The sequence below is a fragment of the Camponotus vicinus genome, unplaced genomic scaffold (assembly GCF_025532165.1).
Source record: "Camponotus vicinus isolate PSW18456_S1 unplaced genomic scaffold, iyCamVici1.0 SCAF_2, whole genome shotgun sequence".
Classification (NCBI taxonomy): Eukaryota; Metazoa; Arthropoda; class Insecta; order Hymenoptera; family Formicidae; genus Camponotus; species Camponotus vicinus.
This window is the reverse complement of record NW_028141956.1, coordinates 22131735-22137536: the sequence shown is the minus strand read 5'-3', so window position 1 is coordinate 22137536 and position 5802 is coordinate 22131735. Positions and strand designations below refer to the sequence as shown.

Genomic DNA, 5802 nt, shown 5'->3' with positions numbered 1-5802 from the left:
AGACTGTGAAAACTGTAAAATTCGATGTATTTTTGTTACGCAAAGACCGTGACTGCTGCAGGTTGCGGTAGTGTATCACGTAACGCTTCTTATCGTATAATATTGCAAGCAGTTTGAATTCCCGCTTGCCAGGTGGTTTGTCGCGTGTCGGGCAAAACGGTAGGTCAGTGTGCGCATCGTGAAGATGTTGCGGGTACTCGAGGTCCACTTCGAGGACATAGCCTGTAGGCGAATCTAGCGCGATGGATGATACGTCAAAATTGAACACGTCATCGACCCATCGAAAATCGGCGTAAGGCAACGGTTGACACATTGCCCATCCATACAAATTATTTACATCAAAGTACATCAGGTACGATGATGGTTTCGATGGATCATACAACTCCATGTACTTGTTATTAGCGCGAGCGTATCTACCCGAACATTGACTCAGACCGCCGCGTATACCACGTTCGATGAACATAACCATGTCGATGTCGGTAAGCAACTCGAACGTAATTTTCGTATGCTTCAACATGGCATCCCACGTGAATCCGGGGGGAGTCGATGTATTCGTACGGAAATACACCTTTTCGCGTTAACAAATTGAAATTTTCTGTTGATAAATTTTGAAATTCTGATTTTAAAATTTTGAGTTTGTCTTTATCCAAAAATGATACCAATTTATCGAGACTCGATGCGAGAAATTTGAATGAATCGATGAAGCGTAATTTTACATGAGTTTTTGATTCTTCATCCATACAAACATCTTTTGTGAACGAAATATATTTCTCTTTAGTTATCGGAAGTAACTCGATTTTCCCTTCGAACGATGTGACTATTTCCTCGATAATAAAGTGCGAATCGTAACCGGATAAATTATGAAAAACTATGGGAATACAAAAAGATTCTTTATAATTTAAATTACAATTTGAGTGTGCTGGACCTCTGTACCGTCCGGTCAGATGGCAATGATCGCGAACGCGTGTATCGTCTTGCACGAACGGTTTTTCGCATATATGACAATGAGTGGCGCTATGGAATTTCTCCCACTCTTCGGACGTCAAATCTACCATGGGGACATTTGTTTTTAAAATATTTTTTACACGTAACGCTAAATTTTTGAGGTCTGCGGCGAACCATGCTATACAATCGGCGCTACGACGCGAATGATACACCGATAAAGATTCGTCGTATGAACAATGTACATAGTAAGCTATGCTAAATACTTGGTGATGTTGGTACAATTTTTGTTGTTCTTCCTCCATCTTGGCCAGAACACATTCCAAATCGGCGTAGACCACGAATGGAAGCCGCTCCTTCCGATTAAAGTTGTTGAACTCGAGCCACTTGTCCTTATCGCTCGGCAATCGGACAGCGCAATCGTTCATCTTTCCGCAGTCGATCGTATGCGACTGCAACTTGGCGTTCGAATTAAAATAATGCAGGCATCTGTAAAAGAAAAATTTTTTAAAGATTTATATAATAAAGTGTATAACCTATAATTATTCAAATAATATAAATTAAACTTACCAATCGCAGATATATCTTTGACCGTTGTGTTTGCTCAATTGTGAGCTCACGAGCCGGGATAAATTCTTAATCCATGCAAAATGTCCAACGCTGTTGTCGTCTTCAATGTACAGCAAGTTGATATGCTTGTCCCGCTTCTGCTGCGAAAGACGCATCGGGACAATGCTGTTCTTGTCTTCGATGCTGTACACATTTATAGAAATATCATTGGCAAGTTCAAAATTTTTTATTTGGTTCACAGTCACTGGAAACTCAATGTCCGGAGATTCAGCACTGTTGTGTAATGCGGATACGATGATTCCCGATTCGTGTCTCTTTCAGCGGGGTATAGTGCGGCGACCACTGCCCACGCGAAACATGCATTGTCTCTGGATTGTACATTAATCACCGCTCTTTTCATCATAATCTCCCGCGGTAATTTGATGTAACATCCCGCACGCATAGGATTATACTTATTTATATTTACAGTTAAATTTAGTATTCGCGACAGTGCCCACCCGCTATCGCGTTCCTGAAACTCTTCCAGAGACGCTAGGGTGGATTTGATAACGCGCCGTTCGTACCACTCGCGTAAATCGGATGTGCGAAAGAGTTCATAGTTTCTCGTATTGATACTTTTGTTGGTGCGTTTATCTCCAGCCAAATTCAGCCAGTCCGAATTCACCGTTAAATATAGTGTTCACTTTCACATTATAATGTTTTTTCATAACGTCCTGCACATGTTCTATCACAATGTCTTTGGCGTCATCGAGAAATTGGCGAGGTTCGATATGATTATAGTTTATCACCGCACCAGTCGATACGCGACTCTCGAACGCTGTATCAATCTCACGCCGCACAAGTCCATTTTGACGCGCACTACATCCGGCACCCGCGTGTACGAAACGTCCACGTACCGAATTTTTCAACCCTTCGAGGCGCGCGATCCGAGCAATCAGCGATTGTCGATTTCCGATCGATAATCGCGGTCGCTTGATGCGACTTTGCTCTTCCAACGACTCGATGTATTGGTCGCATCGTTGCTCCCACACAATGTAGTCTTCCAGCGAATCAATCAATGTGGATTGCTCTCGCAAATTTTGTTCCTCCATATTGTATCAGATTTGCGAAAAGCGCTTCCCAATGATAGTTCCGGATGTACTTTAGCGAAAATACTGGCAGGGTGTGCCTCTTTATCATGATTTATATACTGTCTCCTGCATATCATCGAACATTCTAGAATGATTTCATCTTAAAAAATTCCCCGGAATAGCGTGTGCAATTTAACCTTGATAATTTCGCGTTTTGTCACGTACATTTGAAAAATCTAACATGGTTGCATCAGGAGCAGCCGTACATCGGCGCTAGATTTTAACGCATTCAGCTAAATCGTTGTCTAGGGGTGATGTGCGTTTTAACCTTGACGGTTAATCTTTGTTCCGATGTGCATCTTAACCTTGAAAATTTCGCGTTTTGTCACGTACATTTGAAAAATCTAACGTGATTACATCAGGAGCAGCCGTACATCGGCGCTCGATTTTAGCGCATTCGGCTAAATCTTTGTTCCGATGTGCAATTTAACCCTGAAAATTTTACGTTTTGTCACGTACATTTGAAAAATCTAACGTGATTGCATCAGGAGCAGCCGTACATCGGCGCTCGATTTTAGCGAATTCAGCTAATTCTTTGTTCTGGGGATGATGTCATCGCAGCCGTACATCGGCGCGACAAAATTTTAGAGGAAATTAAAATGTCGTGTCAGCAATAATCCCCTCTACATTGCAATTTGCGATACTATTTGAATTGATATTAATTCTAATACAATCGGTATTACATCAATCACGCGTGTGAAAGGTTCACTGAAGAAATCAACATGAATTTTTACGTTCCGATTCGAAACGGTGAAACTCCACCGTGTAAGAAGCAAAAATGCGACACGTAAGTTTCGATCGTTTAAAAATTTTATTTATTAATTTTTTTAAATATTGATCTAATTATTTTATATTTTATAGCATTCAGCCTCGTTGTGCGACTCGTATACTTGGAAGAAGATACGCTCTAACCCCAACGTCGTACAAGTATTTGGACATTGGAATAAGCGTTGGAGCTGTATCGTACGTGGAACTGATTCTCGGCGATAATCGAGGCAATCAAACAGTGTTGCCTTTTTCAACGTGGAATTTGTTGATGCAGAAGCAAGCAGACGTTGAACAATTTCTACAATCGACTGCTCTCCCATTAAGGATTGGAGATTTATCGATCGAAATGTATCAATCGAAAATTGTAAAACTTACATTATGCGAAAATTCTTTGTACATGAAACCACAAACATTATTATATTTATTTAATTTTGAAAATTGTATCGATCATATGCACAATTGGTTATGCGAGAATACGTATCTCGTGAATGAAAAATTTAAACAATTTGAAACTGTATTACAACGTAACAATGTTACTACTGTATGCGATGCTGTAAAAACGATACGCGAGAGTGATGTCTTTAACAGCGATTCATTAATCGATTGCGAATTATTAACATGTGCTGTAAATGATATTCTTTACGATGTGTGCAATAAATAATTATTTTTATTCCATCTATAATTTTAATTCTTTCTTTCCATATGAATAAGAATAGTTATACTTTTCTCAACACGCTCCGCTAAAGATGTAGAGAAATGCTGAGGTAGATGAGACGTGATGCTCTAGTTGGAATGAGACAAAAGATATTAAAAGATATATAATGAAGAGGAGTCTGCGACATTAGAATATTATTTCTTTCGTTGTTCTGTGTTTCGTTGGTCTTGTGTTTCGTTGGTCACGTATAATGGCTGAAGACGACGTTATTATCATCGATAATGATACGGATGATGATGATGATTATTGGATGGATCCAGTTGTGGCGGAAAGAATTGAGATGGAGAGAGAGAAGAGAAAGAAATGGAAGAAATTGTATGCGAAGGAAAAATCATCTGATAAGGAACCTGATTTCGATTTTCGGACTAGTGATGATGAAGAATTACTTCAATATGAGCGGGAATAAATTTCAAAGAAGAATCTTGAAACTTCAATCGTTCAGTTTATAAGACATCGAGAGCTCGACTTGAAAAAACCTCGCACAAATTCGTTGAAGAGATTTCTCAAATCTTGAAAATATTGTGAACTCACTTAGAAAATGTGATGCAAGTTCGTGTATCTACGAGGAAGATCCTAATCACACTACATTACGATGTTTTGGAAATAGACTATATGAAAATCTTGAATTACGAAAAAAAATGGACAAATTCGAATATGAGCACGAGAATATGCTACGGCAAGACTTGGAAACGTTGAAGGTAAAAATATTTTTACCGATGTGTAATAAATTTAAAACATTCACAGTTATGTTTAATTTTAGAGTTTACGAGAGTATATGAATGGTCGACGAGAGGATAAACAGATATGTGAATCCAAACCTGCGTAAAATTATAAATTGAGCGTATTGCTCAATATAAAGATGAGCCATGGATAATATTGTATCTTTCAATTTGTAATATATCAAAAAGTATCTTAAAATAAATTATTAAATAATTTAAAAATAATAAAATGTATTTCTGTTTCAGGAGCGGCATCCCTCAGTCCGGCGCATCACCCCTTCCCCCTATATATACACTCACCCGCAAAAAAAGCGGTACACCTAAAATTTGAGAAAATTTCATCAAATTTTAAATGATCATAACTTGGTAAATAATGATGATAAAAATATGTTTAAAAAAACAAAATGAAGGCTGTAATGTCCACTTTAAGAATATTTAAGTGGCAATTATGCTCAGCCATTGTTTTCAAAATGGCGGATAAGGAAGTGAAAGGATGTAAAATTGATTATTAAAGGATCGAGTTTGGGACGGTGCACGGCGTAAATCAGGTAACGCAGCCCAATGAGACCAAATGCTCGTGAAAGTGTGGAGTGTTATCTTTAAAATGTTTTTTTACCGAGCTCGATACGATGATTTTTCGCTGAGTTATTCCGAATTTAATTAAAAACGCTCTTTTTTCTTCTTCAATTTGCAGCTCAGCGAATAATTATCGTATCGAGCTCGGTAAAAAAGCATTGTAAAGGTGATACTCCACACTTTCACATGCATTTCGTCCCATTGGGCTGCGATACCTGATTCACGCCACGCACTGGAGCAAAGCGGGAACCTTTATTTATCGGTTTTGTATGCTTTCATTTATCCGCTATTTTGAAAAAAAATGGTTGCACATAATTTCAATTTAATTTAGGTGTGTGTGTGTGTGTGCTCGTTTGTATACCACAAGGATAAGGACCCCGTG

General features: G+C 38.6%; 1 pseudogene; it reads left to right on the top strand.

Annotated features, from left to right (window-relative positions):
• The first annotated feature begins 4358 nt into the window (after window positions 1–4358).
• On the top strand, window positions 4359–4990 carry LOC145967199 (uncharacterized; annotated as a pseudogene).
• The last annotated feature ends 812 nt before the right edge of the window (window positions 4991–5802 follow it).